Here is a 23,070-nt window from a genome sequence, read left to right on the forward strand (position 1 = left end):
GCATGATAGGCTGTTTAAATATCTAGAAATGACTGGAATAGATGATGAAGATCTGAGACTTTTACAACCTCTATGTTGGAATCAAGAAGATTCTATTATGGTAGACGACAAAGAAACAGACAAAATTTGCATTCAAAGAGGTGTCAGACAGGGTTGTGTGTTATCCCCAACTTTGTTTAACGTTTACTCAGAAATAATTTTTAACGAAACCTTGGAAGGGCAATGTGGAGTTCGACTCGGGGGAGAAACTATATTAACAACATTAGATATGCAGGTGATGCCGCGATCATGGCTGAAAGTATCGAAGATCTTCAATTCCTTATATATCGAGTCACTAGAGAATGCTCTAATAACGGAATTAGCATAAATACAACAAATACTATATACATAACAATACTTGTGATTAGTAAACAAGACGTCGGCCCTATGCAACTAATTGTCAGTAATGAACCGATAACAAAAGTTAACGATTTTAAATAACTAGGATGTTGGATAAAGGACACACTAAATCCGGACGAAGAAATTAAAACTTGTATAGAAATTGCATTTATGAAACTTAGATCTATTCTGAGCCAGAGGTGTAAACAGGATGATCCTAAGGGGGGGTTACAACTACTTGATGGTCTCTGGGGGTATGGAATAGTAATGGTTTTAAGAGTATAGAGCTCAAAGTACATTCAAATGGGGGGTGTTATAACCCCTATGTTCTTAGCAATTATCAGCTGAATTGACAACTAAGAATAAAGTTTCTAAAATGTTACATGTATCCTTTATTACTATATGGATATTAAACCTGGATCATGTAGGTTAACATGATGAACAAATTAGAAGCCTTCGAGATGTGGTCATATCGTAGAATGCTCAGATTATCTTGGGTTCAACGCGTTTCAAACACAGAAGTCTTAAACAGAGTAGGACAAGGCGAAGGTGACTTAATGAAGATGATAAAAAAGAGAAAACTTGAATATCTGGGTCATATAATGAGAGGTAGCAGATACCGGATACTGCAGTTGATACTCAACGGAAAGATCGACGGAAAGAGAGGAATTGGTAAGAAAAAATATTCATGGCTCCGAAACCTTTACCAATGGACTGGTTTATCAGCAGATGAATTATTACATGCCGCGCAAGATCGAGAACGATATCGGCAAATTGTCATGGAAGCTACCCACTCCTAAAATATGGGCACAGTACTTAAAGAAGACAGAAGATGTGCCCCAAATATGCCGTCTTTCTTCTTTTAATGGTGGTCAAAAGTTCTCTGTTCCTTACCATTCTGTGCAACATAATACCGTTCGTAATATGATTGGTCCATGGCATTTTTAAAATTCTCCTAAAAAGCCACGACATCTCAAAATTTGCCTAGGCCAAACTACTAGTTTGTCCTGATATCGGGTTTGGCCGGTAACATATATACTGACAAATGGTTGGTTACGGAAATGCTGAATTGGCTGGTCGGTGAGTCGCCTGGCCATTTCATCTGTATAGGAGCAGGACGGAACCATCAACTCAATCATCGCCTTGCTCCAATTATTTCGTCATAGCAAAGACGAAGATGACACTTATAAAAGCAGTTAAAAAATTAGATAAATAATCAAAGAGAATAGGGCTGGAGATAAACCAGCACAAAACAAAATAATAACCAGCACAAAACCATAAATTTGAAACAGTACCCACCTTTAGCTACTTGGGAGTAACGATACGGAAAACCGGGAAAGAGAGAACAGAAGAAAGAATTCTGAACGACAAAAAAAAACATATTAAAGAATATAAATCTACTGAGAAGCAAAACTCTAAGTAAAAGAACATAGATGGATTTATATATTATAGGACCTTAATAAGACCTGTTGTTACATATCGGATGGAAACAACAACGGTTAACAAGAAAGAGGGAGATAACCTTCCGAAAATTGAAAGAAAAATAATGAGAATGATACTGGGCCATAATGTAACAAGAGAGGGAGAAATAAGAATGAAAACAAATTGAAGAAGAATTAAAGGGAGAAAATATAGCCACATACATAAAATCTCTTCTTCGCATAGAATGGATAGAACATATACAAAGACACCCACACTTAAATATGGTGAAACTGGAGACCACTATGGCCCAAGTGTAGAGGAAGGCCAACAGAAGATGGCTGGATGATGCAGAATATATAAAAGCAATGAATACTAAAGGCTGCAAGGTTCAGTGCAAGGAGAGGAAGAAATGTAAAAGAGTCACAACAGCAGCAAACACACAGCAAGCTATAAATGACATAGAGGAATAATCCACCTCACCCAAGAATAGGATTTTGATCGGTTTGGCGTTAGTTATAATCCCTAGAGATTGTAATGCTTACTGAGGATGATCATCTCCGTGACGGAGGTCGGTAATCATCATAGCTATTCTGACTTAAAAACGGCTGCTCTGAATAGTTCAAGTTGCGCAGCTACAATATTCTGCGTCTCCCTATGCCTATTTTTCGTTAAATCTTTCCCTGCATAATGGGTTGGAGCAAGTTGTATCTCCCTCTGCGTATAATGTCCGAGATAATGATGATGATAGGAAGGACTAAATCATACATTGTTACAAATTGTAGGTTGACGAATTTAATAGGGATGTTCACAAAAAATTTAATAGTCATTTTAAACATCTAAGACGATTAAGAAACAACCTAGGAATAATTATCTTAAATATTAAGAAAATTAAAAAAGCCTGTCTATGAAAAAACTTCTTTAGAAATCTAGCATTATTTTAAATTTCAAGAAAAGGCTTCTGACGTCACTAGCCGTATACTCCAGCGCGCGCCATGTCCACTGTGTTATTCTTTAGGTACCTGTTTGACGTTAGTTCAGGTCATTTTATTTTGTATTTTGTTCCATAGATAAGAGGGTGGGGTGTTTTGTTCTTTTATTGTTTTATCAGGGCTAACGTGGAGTTTTATGGTGAATTTGTTTAGTTTAAAGTGGATAGACTATTTCTAAGGACATATTTTGGGTAGTACAAATAAATAAATAAAATTAAAGGTTTTAAAATAGCTGACTCGCTTAACCTATAGTGGGTGATCATATTATTAGAGCCACCTCAGAAAATTTTACTTTTGTTTAATAATGGTATGTAAGTTTTTTCTTTATACGGTCCACGTTGCCTTTGAAACTTTAGAAACGGATGCTATGTTTCTGTTGGAGTGATTAGTATTGAATATTAAAGATTTTATTTCTGCTATTTTCCTTGGTGAGATGTCTTTGAATTTCCCATGATGTTCTGGTACCACTAGTATAACGAACGCGCAATTTTTACTAAACTCACAAAATATAGTATAGGACTGTCAGAATATCACGAGAGAGCAATGGAAACTCACAAAGTTTATTATAACTCTAAACACCAAGAATACAACATAATAGGCACACGAGTTGCAAGCTAGGCTGGGCAGCCTTGACAAACAATGGCATCTGAGCCACGCATTGCCACACAAGCGTGTTACCACTATTGTCAGACTATTTATTGCACTTTCATAAAGTGTAACAAGACAGCCAAATGAAAACACATGCATTAATATATGATATAGCTCAATTATATACCATTCCTCTAAAACATTGAATTTTACTAGGTGGCTCTAATAATATGATCACCCACTGTACCTACTGTACATGTAACAATGGGGAATGGTGTCTGATTTCTTGTCATCTTGTAAAGAAATAAATCAACCACAGAGTAGTGGAATGTTTATTTTAATAAGGTACAGGGCTGAAAAAAAAGAGAAATGGAAACTTTTTGTTTATTCTAACGGACTTTCGGCCCTCAGTAATAATGTAATCTTTAATTCTGCGTTCAAATTGTTCAAAAATATTTAATAGTTTTCTCAGGATTCGAAAAAAATTAATGCATTTAAATATAGGTCTGGATCCCGCGTATGAAAAAAAAGTTGATTAATAGCAAGCTGAAAATTTGTTAATAGCTTAAGGGTGTCTAGTCGGACAAACTTTGATATATGGGAACACTGGAACAGGGGAAGTTTTAATTGTGGAACAGGTTAAAAATTTGGAACAGTCAGACCACGAAAAAGGCACATGTATTTTGTCCGACAGAACAGACTTAAACTCTCCAAACAGAGATTAAACTCTCAGGCAAAAATCAGACTGCTATTTATCATCAAATGGGCGTTTTAATGAGTGGAACATGTAGAGTATGTCAAATGACAGGAATTATGACAGGTGATAAATAACAGTCTGATTTTTGCATGAGAGTTTAATCTCTGTTCGGAGAGTTTAAGTCTATTCTGTCGGACAAAATAAATGTGCTGTTTTCGTGGTCTGACCGTTCCAAATTTTTAACCTGTTCCACAATTAAAACTGCCCCTGTTCCAGTGTTCCCATATATCAAAGGTTATCCGACTAGACACACTTAAGCTATTTACAAATTTTCATCTTGCTATTAATCAACTTTTTTTTCATACGCGGGATCCAGACCTAATAGCATTTGCCGCCGATTTTGCCCTACTAATTTAAATACTTTATTACTACGTTATGGACACCAAGTCTTTTAAACCTCCAGACAAATTGAAAGATCATAAACTAGGTACTTTTTATTTTTGTAAAATTTTGTCTGGCTAACCCATTTCGTTGCCTGGATATTCAGAAACAGATATTTAGAAGTCCAAAATACGAAGTTTTCGGCTGTAGGTATTAAGAATTTTTATAATTTATTTTTTTATAACCAAGATAATTTAAATATAAAACATACTTATTTAAAAACTAATTTATTTAGGAAAAGATCCATAACTTACAATAAAGAAGTGATCTTCGCAAGAGAAAAGCTTGGTTTTTATTGATAGGTACATACTTCTTTTTTACGTTTAGTTTTACGATTTAAATTAGCTGGAACTGTAATAAAAATCTTGTCAGAATTGTATTTTGAGGTATTTACACACCAAGGAATAAAACACCACTTATTTGGTTTCATTTTTACTAATTAAATACGTAAAGAACTTCACACATTCAAATACACTTCGTAAATAAGTACACAAGACTAGTCGTCGATCAAAGACGATACGACTGCTGACGTCACAGACCGTAGCCTCGCTGCAGGGTATCGTTTTTCTAGCCTCCAAGAAAATCAACATTATGAACTCATTTATCTTTAAAAAATATACATTTTTAAACAGTTTTATTATTGCTACGTTTTTATATACCTTATAATCTATTGAATTTAACTATATTTAAAAATTAGTGAACATCCCGATTAAGTGTCAGTAGATATACTGACAAATCGTTGGTTACGGCAACGCCGCATTGGCTGGTCGGTGAGTCGCCTGGCCATCTCATGTGTGGGAAGGAGGAGGACGGGACGAGAGCGACCGTCGACTCAATCATCACCGTGCTCCAATTATTTACAAAGCGCACTTTACGACTACCCGGAGATGTTTAACTGTTGCGTCATAGGCGCCGGCGGTCATGTGTGTGAGTGTGTGTGTATGTGTGTGTGAGTGAGTGCATCGCTCTCCTTTTCTCACACTCTTCCGCTCTCTATCGGAAAGGTCACCACTGTGTTTTAAATCACATTAATTATTCATTAATTTATGTACCTTTGTAAACAGTTTGTCGTAAACGGTTAACGCAATTAGTAGGCCAGTACGTATTTAAAACAATGGCAGGACTGAACTATTTTGGGAACTGGTGACTTATGAAAGCAGAAAGCCCATTAAAATGTAAGGAATAATGAGTATAATTACTTCCATTTAATTACTAATTAATGCCGAAAAGTTTTGAAAAGGAGTTCAGAAATGCCAACAAAATAACTTTACATAATTAAAAGTTAATTATTCTAGCTTTATAAGGTTTTGTACTTATTAGTTTCAAAGTTTAGTTTCTAAACATATATTTAGTTTCAAAGAATAAGAAATGAACAGACACAAATTCGACAATATTCAGTATAGTTTGTCAAATATTCGGTGATACAGTCCCGGATTAAGAATATTGCGCTCCCTAGGCAAAGCATGCTATGAGACCCCTAAAGAAACCTGTGCCTTCTCCTTCCAAAATCTCGGATAACCCCTCCATCGCCGGGCAGTATTCCTTAAATAAGTGGATAACTCTATTTAGTGCTGCTTGGTCTTTTGAGGACTAGATCCTGACGAACGGAATTGCTTACTTGAGTTTCATTTAGGCATTTGATCATAACTTCCCAACAGTTAAGTGGGTACAGGCTGAAAAAAATATTGTGGATGGACTGAACAAACCCAAAATACGATATTTCTCCAATGTAACTGTCAGTAGCACTTACTCCAACAAAATTAAGTGAATGTGCGGCACAACAAAAGTAAATTGCAAGTTATTAATTTTAGATAAATGAGCCTGGAGACTATTGTATTTGCCTGACATGTTTTCTGCATTGTCGTATGATTGTCCCCTCATGTCGTTTTAACATCAATGCCAAAGTTTAAAAAGGTTAAAACAGCAGAAGAAAGATTTTCTCCACTATGGCTACTTAAGGTATGGAATGTGAGAAAAAGCTCATACACTTTACCATTAGAAGAATTAACATATGTAATAATAGTTAACTTCTCAATATGAGACAAACCTGATGTTGAATCGAGACTTAAGGAGTAGTATTCGGCTTTCTTAATTTCTTCAACAATTGTATTCAAAACGTGTTTTCCCATTATTTCTATTACTTCTTTATATATCTTTGTCTATAAATAAAAAGGTTTTCCAGTACCCTTATTGCCATGCTTAGTTAAATGAAATGAGAGCTTAAAAAAGGATCGTACTCTACAAGTATGTAGTTCTAAAATGCCTAGTTCCCATTCCCCTAGTTCCCAAAAGTAGTTCCCATTATTTTGTGAACGAAGGATGTAATCTCATTCTATGAGAAGTAGTATTTTTCCAATCCGAATATCCTGTTATGAAGTAAACAAAACCAAACTAAGAAGAAATAAGAGGCTAGGCGGGGAACTAGAGCGAAATGCTTGGGTAGTGGAGGAGACTCGCTGACTAATTTTTCCTTTTGCTCTTACTACTTTTATAAGAAATCGTGCAGACTGACAGGTAGTACATATTTATTATGTACTGTTTCTTCTACCAAACGGCATTCACTAGCGACTTAAATATTCTCACAACATAGGATTTCTATGTGAACAAATAGTCCAGAAAGTGATTGCGCATCCGCTAGGAAAAATATTCTGATTCGGATTTTTTGCACAATCTTACTCAAAAATGACCCCTTTTAACAAATTTGCATGTTGCCAGGACCAAAAGTGGGTCAAAAATTTTTTAAACGTTTTTTTTTTGTTTTTTTCCTAAAATTATTTTTTTTTGCATGGAACAAAGTTTTTCTAGGTTTTTTGGATCATTCCAAACATAGAAAAGGTATTTAGTGACATTTCTCTAAAGTTGATAGTTTTTGACATATAAGCGATTAAAAATTGAAAAATTGCGAAATTGGCCATTTTTAATCCTCAAAAACTATGTGAAAAACTGAAAATTTGAATGTTGCCAAGGTAGGTGGATATTCTTTAAACATCAATTGATGAAATCGCGAAGTTTTTTTGCAATACAAGGAATAATTCGTTATTTCGTAAACCGGTGACTTTAAGGAAAAATCCCGAAACAGGATCGAAACAACGATTTTTATTTTTAAATTATGATATTGTGGCATATATGGTATACTAGTGACGTCATCTGTCTGGGCGTGATGACGTAATCAATGATTTTTTTAAATGAGAATAGGGGTCGTGTGCTAGCTTATTTGAAAGGTTCTTTAATTCTCTATTCAGTAATATAAACATTTTTTATAATTATTTATACAGGGTGTCCTTCTACTTCTTTTTTTGTCAAATAATTTAATTTAATAAAATTTTTTTGGACAACCTGGACACCTAAATAAAAAAATCATCGATTAAGTCATCACGCCCAGATGGATGACGTCACTAGTGTACCATATATGCCACAATATCATAACTTAAAAATAAAAATCGACCTGTTTCGGGTTTTTTCCTTAAAGTCGCCGGTTTACGAAATAACGAATTAATTCCTTTCATTTGCACCATACTGTATACACATGCAACGGTGGAAAATAGTGTCGCGCATGCGTGATTAGAAATTAAAAAACAAATGAGTTTTGAACACTGTATTGCAGAACACTCTTTGGGATTTTATCAATATCGATGTTTAAAGAATATCTACCTACCTTGGCAACATTCAAATTTTAAGTTTTTCACATAGTTTTTGAAGGTTAAAAATGGCCGATTTCGCAATTTTTCAATTTTTAATCGCTTAAATGTAAAAAACTATCAACTTTAGAGAAAAGTTACGAAAGACCTTTTCTGTTTGGAATGGTCCAAAAAACCTAAAAAAATTTTGTTCTATGCAAGAAAAATAATTTTAGGAATAAAACAAAAAAAAACGTTTAAAAAATTTTTGACCCTCTTTTGGTCCTGGCAACATGCAAATTTGTTAAAAGGGGTCCTTTTTGAGTAAGATTATGCAAAAAATCCGGATAGGAATATTTTTCCTAGCGGATGCGCAGTGGCTTTCTGGACTAAAAAGTATGCATTGTAATGTAGTTTTTTACGTTCATATCATTTATCACCACCAATTTTGTGGTATCTGTTGAGCTATATTTGAATTTTTCAGCATAATATGATTTATAGTTTTTATTTCAGAAACACAATTCACCGAATGCGTTCCCACTTATTTTTCTCCACTAAGAAGACCGATGGAACAAAATTCTCATAAATTCGAGACCGTGGGAATATAAACGAAGCAGAGGAAGGCCACAAATGAGATGGGCAGATGATGTCAAGAAGCACGTGGGCTCTAGGTGCTAGGTGGATAACTGTAGCGACAGACATAGAAGAATGGAAAAGGATTGGGGAGGCCTATGTCTAAAGATGGACCGAAGAAGGCTAATTAGATAGATAGGTACTTTTTAAGGTGTCAACAGTAAATTAAAAAAAAAGAAGTTAATAGTTGAATAGTTTCTTCTTAGCCTTCTATCGTCCATGTTTGGACATAGGCCTCTCTGAACTCCTTCCATCCAATTCCAATTTGGTCCTGCTATTCTTTTTATATCATGTACCCAACTCATCTGTGGTCTTCCTCTTGGTCCTTTACCTTCGTTAGGTCTCCAATGTTGTATTGTTGCATTCCAACGTTGGTCTTTTTGTCTAGCAGTGTGGTCTGCGAAGCTTCATTTGGGTTTGGCAATTTTTGTTGTGATATCCTCGACTTTTGTTTTTGATCTTAACCAGTTGTTCCTCTTGTTATCTGACAGTCGTATATCTAACATTGCTCTTTCCATTACCCATTCTGTTGTGGCTAGTTTATTCATATTTGACTTGGTTAGAGTCCAGGTTTGACATCCATCCATCGTTTAATAGTTTATTCTTACATGAACTATTGTGGGAACTGGTGACTTATGAAAACAGAAAGCCCATTAAAATGTAAGAAATAATGAGTATAATTACTTCCATTTAATTACTAATTAATGCCGAGAAGTTTTGAAAAGGAGTTCAGAAATGCCAACAAAATAACTTTTATCTACTCTATGTCATATATTATTATGTATAAGTTTTTAGTTTGTGAAAACTGTCATTATAGATAGCAGTGCGTGAAGGGATTAAAGTGTGTGTGAAGTAACAATGTATTTTAAATGGGATTTACTTTTTCGCACTGTTTCTGGCACACTTTCATATAATCAAATATCCTTAACTTTCGCGTTGTCATGGTGATGACACAATGAGCAATAAATTACAACAAAAATTTTGACAGTTTTGTGGTTTGAAAGAAGTTAGAATTTTTAAATGTCAAAGTTCCAAAAATTGTATAATAGAAATGAATTCCAGTGACTAAGAGTTACAGTTTTTTTATTTGTTTATCGTAGATAGAATATTGTATGAAACTGTACGTGAAGTATTTTTTGCGAACTTACGCGATGTATAGCACTCGCCCCGCTGTCGCTCGTGCTCTAAACATCGCGTGCGTTCGCAAAAAGCATACTTCACGAACTGTTTCATAAATAACTATTACATAATTAAAACCTAATTATTCTAGCTTTATAAGGTTTTGTACTTATTAGTTTCAAAGTTTAGTTTATAAACATAGTTTAGTTTCAAAGAATAAGAAAAGAACAGACACAAATTCGAAAATATTGAGTACCTAAAGTTTGACAAATATACGAAGATACTCAGTAACTCAATTAAAGGCGGAAATACACCATTCAATTCGGTTGAACAATGAAGATGAATGACATTGTTTAATTAAATTGAAAAGCTTTTTTCAAAGACACTTGTTATTTTTAATTTAACGTCTTTTCCGAAAGTTCCGTAATATGTAATTCTGATAAAAGGGTATTTATTGCCTTGTCTCTCAATACCCAGTTTTTATAATTTTTTGATTTGTTATTCCAGAGGCACTCGTGATTTTTATATCGAGAAATATCGGAATATCGTCGTCTTTCCATCTATACGCCATCGTTAAATGAAATTATTACGTATTTCTTGTAATAAAACAGGAAACTCACACAGCACAAGTCAAAATGAAATAAACGGGCGGTTGAATCAAACAATCGACAAATTTGTGTAGAAACGCGTCAATGTTACCGTTGTTCAACGAAGTTGAATGAAAGCAGAAATTTTCTCAAGTTCTTTCAACGTTCAATTTTTTTGACGCTTTTATTGAATTACAAAATACACGGTTCATTTTGGTCGAATCATCCACATTGTTCAACCGAATTGAATGGTGTATTTCACACTTAACAGAAACACAATTCACAGAATGCGTTCCCACTTATTTTTCTAAGCAAGCTGATAAAATCGCCAAGTATCACCGTATATTTGACAGGCTGTACTTATACGTCATCTATATAACATTATTTTTATAAACCTAGAACCACAAGGAGAAATTATTGGTGGAACGATTTTCACAAGATGGGGTCACCGGCGACCCGAAAATATTTTTCACACTTACACTTTCAAAAGCATTTAAGTATTTGACAAATATACTTTTTAAGGTGTCAAAAGTAAATCTCTGAACTCCTTCCATCCAATTTCAATTTGTTCCGGCTATTCTTTTTATATCATGTACCCATTTCATCTGTGATCTTCCTCTTGATCCTAGGGGGGTTAGGCAGACGTGTGAAGATGCATGTTGCACATTACATTTTGTATACTTTGAATGACAATATATAGTTTAAAGCACCCGATAAGTGTATGGGCGCTATGATGAGTCCAACTACTTGTTTGAGTTTAACACATTAAGAAAGCCCTTATAATTATGTTTAATGTTGAATCCTTAAAAGTATGTTACTGATATTCAGTGTAAAAACAGTAGACGTAAATACCTATTTATGACTAAAACTTTAAAACACGTGCATATATTACTAATTTCCGTTATCTTGGTACGTAAAGGGACACAATTTAAAAGAACAATATAAATAAATTACATTGGAATAATAGCCAAACCGTTTTGGTCTAATGACATGATAATGTCCATAAAAATAAAAACGTTTTTAACAGTTGCTACTTTATAATAACATATTCAAGGACGTATAGTACTTACTTATAGTACTTACAGAAGTCTTTGAAAGTTATTTAAATGAAAATTAGGTCTATTAAGGCAATTATTAGAAATTTATACAGTATGTCCCTGTAAGTTGTATCCATATGGAAAACTTCTTTATTATTCATTTTACGAAAAAAAGTTATTCTTTATAAAAAGTTATGCATGATCCAAAACCCAAGATTCAACCATCAGATATCAAAATTTATGAATGTTATACGAGTTATATCAAAAAGTTTGAATTTCACTCAAGAATAAAGTAGCTTTATTTTTCACAATATTGAAAATTGCTAATATGAAAAGTTGTTTGGAATTAAAAACTATATTCTAATATGCAATTACATCCCTCTAATTGAAAAAAAAAATTTTTGAAAAATTATGGATAACATTATTTTCAGTTATTTCAATTCTGATAACTCTTTTATTAATAATTTTACAAAAAAAAGTGATTCTTAATAAAAGTTCTGGATGGTCTAGAACCTAAAATACAACCATCTTATATCAAATTTTATCAATTTTATATGAGGTATGCCAAAAAAGATAAATTTAGATCAAAAGTAAAGTACCTTTATAGTTCAGAATATTTCAATCAGAAGGATATAATTACATAATTCTCAATAACTTTTCATAATAACGATTTTCGAAATTGTGAAAAATAAACGTATTTTACTCTTGAGCGAAATTTGTATTTTTTGACATACCTCGTATAAAATTGATAAAATTTGACATAATATGATTGTATTTTAGGTTTTAGACCATAAAGAACTTTTTATTAAGAATCACTTTTTTTCGTAAAATTAATAATAAAAGAGTTATCTGAATTGAAATAACTGAAAATTATGTTAGTTATCCATAATTATTCAAAAAAAAAAAAAATTTCAATTAGAAGGATGTAATTGCATACTAGAATATAGTTTTTAATTCCAAACAACTTTTCATAATAGCAATTTTCAATATTGTGAAAAATAAAGCTACTTTACTCTTGAGTGAAATTTAAACTTTTTGAGATACCTCGTATAATATTCAAAAACTTTGATATTTGATGGTTAAATCTTAGGTTTTGGACCATGCAGAGCTTTTATGAAAAATAACTTTTTTTCGTAAAATTAATAATAAAAAAGTTTTCCATATGGATACAACTTACAGGGATATACTGTATATCTGCATATTATTTTAAAAAGTCCGTGTAGGGTGACTGAATCATAAACTTGAAAAAACGGGACACATGGAGCGCCTAGCCTAGGGGGGGGGGGTTGGGCACCGAATTTTTTTTATGGTTTGTAAAAGACAAGTTACATTTACTTATTAGTCTTTATATATTTTTCATATGCCCTGGAGGAGGGGGGTTAACGCCCAATATCCCCCAGGTTGCGCCACTGATAATAAGGCGAGACTCTTCAGCTAACAGAGGGGCCTCCATCGAGACGTAATTATTGAAACTTGGTGTTTTAGCTAATTTGGGATCTATAAATCCTTTTCAATTTACGTACGTAAATTACGTGAATACGTAATTAACGTACGATCCAGACTGCGAAGCAGACAGAAGACAGAACACTAAGAAACTTCGTCGGAATGACATGGATCAACAACCCGTCAGAACAAAACAGAGAAGAATACAAAATAGCGAGAAACAAGGCGAATGCAACAAATAAAAAGAAGAAAAATGACTGGGTTCGCTGGAGGATATTGAAAAAGATGCAGAGGGGATGAGAAAATATTGAAAAAACCTTAAAATAAAACAATTTTATAAAAAAGTCGGAGCAATCAAAATACGCCCAGCGTTAAACAAGAAGACTAAAAACCCAAAAAAGAGAAACCGTATTTGAAGACAAACAGATCAGCAGGGAAGAATATTACTAAAAAGTGCTATTCACTACGAAGAAAACACACTGTGATGAAGAAGTAAGGCCATGTACAGGATTATATTAGCATAATTCATAATCATAAACATAATCAATCTTTATTCATTCAATATTGAGACATCAAGTTAGTGAGAAGATAGACGTTGCACACCAACTAGTTACTGTTACATTTAAAGTTGGTGAATAAATACATATCAAACCAATAGTGTTCTACATCATTAACCCCCAACATAGGGGGTAAAAACTCCAACCATCATAGCCGTACAAGATAATGACGAAGTAGAAATTACCACAGAAGAAGAAGAAGTACAAAAACAAATTAAAACTTAGGAAACGGAAAAGCAGCAGGAGAAGTTGAAATAGCAGTCGAATTTATAAAATACGGAGGAAGAGAATTACATAAAGAAATAAACCAGCTAATACAACAAATAGGGACACAAAACACACTACCAGACGATTGGAACACAGTTATCATAGTACCTATATATAAAGAAGGAGGTTAGGAGTAGTGCGAGAATGACAGACCAATAACTTTATTAAACACCATATTATAACATTCTAGCAGACATACAAAACATAAGACTTTAATCATGCGGTGAACAAATATGAGGAGAATACCAGAACGGGTTCAGACCGGGGTGGTTGACGATTAATTCCATACATACAGTGGAGCAAATAATTCAAAAATCGAGAGAATACAAAAGAAAAATGCGCTTAATATTAATAGGACGAAAATGATGGAGGAGCTAGAAAATGTTGGAATCTCAGAAAAATGAAGACATATGCTAACAGTGAGTCTAAAGAACACCAGAGCAAGGATCAGTTTCAACGGAACAACTTCTAAGGAGATTAATGTAAACAAAGGCGTGAAATAAGGTGACTATTTCCCCGACACTATTTAACCTGATATTGGAAGTAATCATAAGGAGGACAAACTTTGCAAACAAAAACATTATTAGGGATTAATTTCAACTAGTAGCAATGCAGATGATCTAGTCATCTGTTGGGAAATTAGATACGGAAGCCAAGAGAATAAGACTAGAGATAAACCAGCACAAAACAAAATACATGACGATAGGGACGACACAACAACTCAGAAATATCTAACAGCACAGAAGACCGAACCATAAATTTGAAACTTTTTTTTTCAAAAAAAATATATTGATTTATTGAAGAGGACTTCTGAAAGGAGAAGACATCGTCAGATTTATCAAGGCACAGAGATTAAGATGTATGGGACATATAGAAAGGAGAAATCCAGAAGCTGTCATCAAGAAAATTTCTAAATGGAGACCTGTATCAGGCAGACCACGAGAAAGACCCAAAACTAGATGGGAGAACCAGATAGTCGAGGACCTTAAGAAGATGGGAGTCAGAGAATGGGTAACCATAAGCAAAAACAGGAACGAATGGAGAAAAATTGTAGAAGATGCCAAGTCACACAACCAATTGTAAAACTAAAATGTTAATGCGGATTGATTCACCGCGACAAACGAATCGGAAGAGCCCAAAGAGGGCGGCAATCACTCCGTTAGGAGTGTGGATGCCATAATGATGATGATGATGATATTGATTTTTTAACCGTAACTTTTTTATTTTTGAAGATATTCTTCTTTAGCGGCGAATCGATTGAGGGTAAAATTTGATTGACCCGCGCGCATGCGCACACCGACAGTATGGTATTAGTTGTTATACGGGCTCTGATTGGGTGTTGAAATTTTGAAATGATCTGTCAATAATTGTTCAATATGGAGGTTATCGGTAAACAAAAATATTGTATAATATTAGTTTTTATTGATGTGTGGACAGAAATAAAATCAAATTTATAATTATAGTGACTTTTTAAATAGTTTTGAAAAGCCGCAGGTACGTAATTCTAAATGTTTCAGTTGGAAATACCTAATAGTTTCAATACCTATCTATTTGGAAAATGTAAACAAAATAATGTAGTTACCTATAGGGCTTTTCATTCACAGTCATTTGTTTCGAGCTTCTGTCATGTGTCATTTAATATTAATATATCTACGTCATCAGTGGCGACGCGTGAGTTTTTCTAAAGTGTTACCAAAACCAGATGTAAAAAAATCTTATTTAAAAAAAAATATTTTGAACCGCCCAAATATAAGTTTTTGTTTTCAATCTTGTGGGATAAAATTAAACAAATCACTATTCCCAAATTATATGTATGTAATTATGTATATGTAACAGGTATAACAATAAATAATAAACAAACTAAACATATTATTCTACCATAAAATTAACATAAAAAAATGAACAAGTAGGAAAAAGAACAGATTTTGAAAACTATTGTTTATATTTTAATTCTTCCATTTTCAATAATATAATTTTTTTCTTTAAAATAATATATAAAAAAATATACAAGTACATAGAATGACTTTTCAAGTATTTGATTAATTACGCAATACGTAGCCACACTCTTCCATGTTTAAATGCACGCACACTGTAATCTGTATAGGTGTACTAAACGAACGTTACCAATCTTCAAAATGGTGACACTACTGATATGCACAGCGTGCCTGCGCGCCGTCTCTAGACCCGTCGGTCCTTCAAAATTTTCAGAGCTAGTCCCGAGCGAAGCGAGGTTTCTCCTGCGTACCGTTTACCAGTGGCAGTATTGGTAACAGTACAATAATAGATTACGTGCCATGGATTCACATAATATCTCGCCAATATTTTCGTGCGTCTAGTTGGCTATTTACTGAATTAAATTAGGTACTATTAACAAGTATTTCTGTTGGTAAAAAATATAAATGGAATTATTTCGTAGTAGTCATAAAATATTTTTTTGCAAGATTTGTAACGGTTACCAATGTAACAGTGGTTACATGGACGCTTCGCCACTGTACGTCATACGTTATTGGTATTGCCAATGATATAAACCAAAGACGTATGACGTAGATATATTAATATTATGTGACACCTGACAGAAGCTCGAAACAAAAGACAATCAATGAAAAGTCCTATTAGTAGGCAATGCTTTAATTTACATAATCTGATTACGAACAAACTTTCTACAAATCTTCATCTCATATACCTAGCGTTTTCTTACTCTATATTTTGTTGTTTTTATTTCGACAAAAATCAAACTAATAATTTTATTAAATTCATATAAATTTATGGTGTAAACGTTTAGTTTGTGTATATTCCCACATGACGTATACGAGAGTTTGGTGCAATTTGAAATGGCGTCAACTTTCGTACGGCGCGGTGACGTGAAGTTTTTTATTTTTTTTTTTATAGATTTTATGATTGTAAGTATATTATTATATAATTTTTGAAGATATTCTTCTTTTTTGAAAGTGGTAGATAAGAAAGTTAGTTTGATTTTTAAATAAAATAAGTAGAAATAACCTTTTAAGTATATTTACTTCGTTTAAATTACCTATTATATAATAGAAGAATATCTTCTTACGTGCGTACAAAGTACACACACATTCTTTTTTATCTTAGAAAGTTTGTTAAAAAAATTTTTGTAGGTTTCTACAAGATCTATAAGTCTATTAATATTAAATCTTTTTAAAATCCTCAGTTGCAAAAAGAGGTGACTTTGAAAGGGTTGGTAAAGGTGGTTTTTGCATGTTATTACCAGTTTTAATTGTCAATAGGTCAATCAGTTTTTGCAGTAGAAAAAAGTTTTGCAAACCAGGTTCTTGCGAATTAAATAAGCTACAATTTCATATTAAACATTTTTTCGTATCTCTGATGCTAATCTTGCTATTCTGAAGAAAAGGTCATTTTTTTCCAAACTACAAAAATTCGTTATTCACTTTTAACTGTATTTTTGTAAAAACTAATCATTCTAAGCCGGTCAAACTTCTAGAACCTATTAATAATACTTAACAAAAAAAAAAAAAAAACAAATAAGGTCAATGACTAATTTTAATTAGGGTGGTAATTAGGGGGATGCTTCCGATCACTTTTTCGCTGAAAAAAAAAATAGGGACTGACATTCTTTTCATTATAAGTCACTTAATGTTTGAGCAAGAGATTTTTTTTTATTTCTGGAGATATACATTGTTAAGTACTTTATGTTAGTTTAAACAAGTTGTCCTAGAAAAATGCATAGTTTTCCCGTCTTTTGACTTTGAAACTACAATATTTAGCAATTGACGAAAAAGAGCCAACCTATAATAAAGTATAGCTCGATTACTATTGTTCTTAAAGAAAATAAAAAAAACGGTTTTGTTTATTTTTTTAAAAGGCACATTTTTGTTAAGTAAAGTTGTTTTGATAAAACGAAAACTTTTGGAGTTATTAGCAGAAAACCTATTAAAACATTGATTTTTTCGATATAAAACTAACACTTTCGATAGCGAATAAATCGAAAACTATCAATTTTATCAAAAAATGTATACAACGTTTTTTGCTTAGAATAAACGTTTTTACCAACTTTTGTAATTAAAATATAATAAAAAATTTACATCCCCGAGATGGGGTGGCAGCCACCCCCATGGTAAAAGCGCCTTTCGGCATGATATAGATTTTGATCCTTGGACTATCCACTACTTATTCTCAAATTTTCAAGCAAATCGATCCATTCTGTAAAATTTGCGAGGTTTTGTCCTATTTTAAGATTAATTACTTGGACTAGATGTTTATATACATATACAGGTGGTATATAGAAATCTCAGGGAGTGGTATGAAGAGACATCTGCTAATCTGTTTAAATCTGCTGTAAACAAAGTTATTATTGTGAGCCTTAATTGCTATCGACACTCACTTCATCTTTCCTTGTTAGAGGTCGCTAAATGCACACTTTGGTAAATTAGTTTACTATAATTGCCAACGTATGTTTTGATTCAGTGTTCTTACAAGTCTCTCTGATGACGGGTAGACTCAGAAACACGTGTAAGAGAATGGTAAGAGACTCGAATTGAATCAAAACGCAACTGTCTATATTTATAAAGTTACTATTGCCAATATGATAGCCACCTTCAATAACCGGACAGGGTACTGAAAGAAGAAGAATTATTTACGAAATTGAGGTCTATTTACAACTTTGAACTTACTACAATATGTAAAGGAATCCACACAAATGTCGACATTTTCTGTTCAGGAATTGGCCAATTTCATGTATTATTTAGGGTATTAAATGGACAGCAATTAATTGTTCCTGATTGATCTAATGGACCGAGTTTGTTGGAATTTGGAATTCGATGTTCAGCGAGCTTTGGAATTATTGAAAACCAATAAAAGGCCAGGACACAATAATGTATATACAGGAGTGGTGAAACATGTAGATACTAAATACTTAACACATCCGTGTATATAGGATATAATGATATTGGTCACATACCAGACGACTGGCTAATATCAACGTTTGATCTAATTCCAAAGATATCAGATCCAAAACAATTATAGCTTAAGGGAGGGAATTATGTTGGAAATCAACATTTCAAGGACATTGTTTTAATTTATGAAAGAATATTCAACGAACATTTTAAGTCAACATATTGAAAAATAAGTTAACGGTGGTGTAGAAAAAATTAATATCTACGTCTACACACAGAGAGATAGAAAATGAGAGAGAGTATGAAACATAGGTTACTAAGATACAAATATGAGAACTACACACACCTAAACTTATATGGAATCATCTGGTATTTCTTACCATTTCGTGCGAATTTAAAAAACAAACACACGAAGTCAAACAATATTTATTTTAAAGCAATTTAATAACAAATCCATAACAATTAAATAAAACAATAAAGTATTTAACGAACAAATTGAAAGTAGTTGTTTTAAAGTCAATAGCATACAAAATTTCAATGTAAAACGAATAATGTTTAAATTGTTTTTATTAATTTTTTGAAGATATTCTTCTTTAGCGGTGAATCGATTGAGGGTAAAATTGTACATTTACCGCGCGCCTGCGCACACTGACAGTATGTAGTTTTGACATTCATTGCTCATTGCTAATCTTTCAAGATAGGTATGTATGTATCTGTAACCGTGCAAATAAGTCATTAAAAGAATATATTAGTGGTTTTAGGAAATGTATTATTTATTATAATTCTTGTGTTTTTGGATTAATAAAATATTATGTAAGCATAATATTTTTACACTATATGTCGTGTGCCGTGTTGTGTAATTATATCCGAAACTTACATGTCTATTTCTAGTGCCTCGATGGAGTAGTTAGAAATGCGTTAGCACTGAGATTGGAAGGTTGCGGGTTCAATTCCCGAGCGGTTCATATTTTTTTTTTATTTTTGGTTGTTTTAATAAAAATTTTTTGAAAGTGGTAGATAAGAAAGTTAGTTTGATTTTTAAATAAAATACAAATAACCTTTTAAGTATATTTACTTCGTTTAAATTACCTATTATATAATAGAAGAATATCTTCTTACGTGCGTACATAGTACACACACATTCTTTTTTGTATTTTGTGGTAGTCAGTGTTATCACCTCTAGTCCTTATGCAAGCTTCAGTTTGCGTGGGCACGCTCCTAATCAAATTATCAACATTTTGTTGTGGTAGGTTGCTCCATCCTTTAAGAGCAGCTTGTACTAGCCGTGCGGTGTTTTGTGGATTATTCCGGCGAGCTCTAATTTTTCTTTTAAGCATATCCCACAAATACTCTATAGGAATAAGATCGGGTGAGCAAGCAGGCCACTCCAAACAAGGGATAACTTCTGCTTAAATGATGTCTCTAGTCACTCTAATGGTATGTAGAGGTCCATTATCATGCAATAAAATTAAATTTTCTCCTATTGCACCTCTTCAGAGCCTGATTACAGGTTACTAACATACCTGTCAGCAGTTAAAGTTGATTGGATGAAAATTAAAGGAGTTTTTTACGGATCACAATTCCTCTCCAGAACATTACACTTCCCCTTGTACATTTGTGAACAGATCTGACAGTTTTCGTTCTTGCTTGTCTTCCTCGACCTCTAAGTACACGATTTCATGGGTCATCTGATTTTACACAAATCCTGACTTTTTTTGAAATAGCACATTTTGTCAATTCCCAATGTTCCAGTTTTGGTGGTGAAGACACAATTTAGGCGATCAATCTTGTGCTGCCTGGATAACTCGGGAACCCATAACTGTCTCCTGCTGTATACTTCTTGGCAGTGGCGGCTCGTATAACTTTAGGAAGGTAGTGCCAGAATCCGGGCAGCTGCCTAAATTTTTTGTGGCGGTTTTACGATATGGTCAAAAAGGATATAAAAAATAAATAAAAAAAAATATCGATTCTTATCTACCTGTTCATTATGTTTAATTAGAGTATCACGATAAGCTGAATTTAATTGGGTTTTTATATTTAACTTACCAAGCATTGAAAAGCTAAAAACGTTATTCATGTGCACTTTAGATTTTTCATGGGATTTCAATTTCTCCCATATATGTACAAGATCATCGGTGCCTTTGTTTGACCAAGTCTCGTCACCTCCAAACAAAACGCATACAAAACAGAAGAGTTTATTAGTTTGTTCGCAACCACACAACCAGCTATTTTTATCATAAATAATTTTATTAAACTTACGACAGCGAAGTTTTTGTCCATTTCCACTTTGCTTTTCAATTTTTAAATCGGGTAAAGGCCGACCGAGTTCTTTAATTTGTAGTTTTTTTTTCTAACGAAAAACCACCAAAAGAGTTTTTTAATATACTAATTTGATTTATTGTCAATAAATAAATTAAACGTAGAAAATAATCAAAATATTATTTTTATACCTACGACACCCACGATCACAACGCACTAACTAATAATTACAAATTAAAAAATATAGTAGAGTATAAACACAAATATACAATACAGTAGTAGACAATAAACACAATAGCGTCAAGCGAACGCGTAAAGAAACTAGAAATATGTAGATCTAAAACATTGTATCTTAAGATCCACTAACTTCCTTTTCGAGATTTCGAGCCTGGCACGGAGACTCCAATTTAAACGTATGTTAAAAGTGCAATACCGCTCTCTCTCTGTCACTTACACAGGATGCTCATACAATCTTTCTCTTTTCTCACGAGCCACTATGCCGTTCGGCACTGGGATTTTTATGATTTTCATCCTTTATCCGGTCAGCTGTGGGTGGCCAGAGTCGGTAGATTTGCATTGCGCTACACAGTTGCCAGATTTGATATAATTTATAAAAATAAAGAGAAATATTCACAAAAAAAATAAACAGGCATTAAAATGTTTTTAAGATAAAAAATATGTTTCTGCATAGTTAGCAAGGTAATGCCATGGCTCTATGGCACTACCTCACGGGCCGCCACTGCTTCTTGGTACGAACTCTTCTTCTTATCGTTTCAACTGAAACAGTTACACCTGTAGCTTCCAAAAGCTGCCTTTGGAGCTGCAGGTGAGAAATGGTTGGGTGTCTTCCAGCTGATTGGACAATTAAACGATCTTGGAGAGCCGTTATTACTTTTGGCGACTTTCCCTTGCTTTATTTTTGAGCTTTCCTAGTTACTGTTACCTAGCATAGGTTTTTTCATTACTCTCTCCACAATACCAATAATCTTTCCTCCTTGTAAGTTCTATAACCCCACATGAGGCATATTTTCGTTTTTGGACGCAAAAGTTAGTTTATTTATTTTCGTTCAATTTGCAACTCGAGCAAATAACCTATACCGTACCGAGCTGTATTATCCGATTGTCTTATATATTTGTTTATTTTCAATAAAAACCTTTATTCTTCGCAACAATAACAAGTTTTTTCAAAAGAAATAAATATTAAAATAAAAATGTATACCATTTTTATTCATTTGCAATGCGAAGGCAAAATAATCTTATTTTTCACTTAGAATACCTTTACCTTTCTTACCTTTTAAATAAATATTATTTTGAAATACATGGTGATTCCATATAAGTTTGGGTGTGTGTACTCTTAACTGTAATTATTTAACAATCTCAAACACAACAATTCAAAACGCTATGCAAAGGTACAAAGAATTTATTAACGAGAGGAAATAAAAAATAGATCAAACAAACTACATATACCTAAAGAGAAACAAGATAAACATAAACAAAATCCCAGAGCTACAATATTACTTACTAGTAACACTTTCAGTCTTTTTTCTTTCTACTTTTTAAGTCTTTCAAATGTAAAAAAAAAAATAAAAAATGAATAACCATTTTCAATTTCGTTGCAAACCGAAAATACAGCCGAACCATATTCCAGTCCAATCAGAGAGTGCTGCAAGCACCTCTACCGGTTTCGAAACTTATTAGTCTCTCATCAGGAGGCACATATGCTGCTCTCCCTGATCCAACCAAAACAAACCCCAGCGTGCAGTCCCGAATTGCAACGAACGAAATGGCATAGATGCCCTAGCGGCAACTGCTAGCAAAAGACTATGTTTTCACTCTAATGGCATATAACATATCCCACCAGAATGAAAACAATGGGAACCTTCTCTGGTTACACCTCCGAGGCTTCTACAATTTGCAAGCCATACGGATGCTGAGACTAAGAAAGATGAGGGAATTCTACAATTTACAATTCACGTCCCATCTGCTCAGCGCGGTAAAGTTCCAACGAGACTGGTTCCCTTCATACTCCACACAGAGTAAATGTAAATAAAAAATGAATAACCATTTTCAATTTCGTTGAAAAACGAAAATACAGCCGAACCATATTCCAGTCCAATCAGAGAGTGCTGCAAGCACCTCTACCGGTTTCGAAACTT

Source organism: Diabrotica virgifera, chromosome 2 (assembly GCF_917563875.1).
Source record: "Diabrotica virgifera virgifera chromosome 2, PGI_DIABVI_V3a".
NCBI classification, from domain to species: domain Eukaryota; kingdom Metazoa; phylum Arthropoda; class Insecta; order Coleoptera; family Chrysomelidae; genus Diabrotica; species Diabrotica virgifera.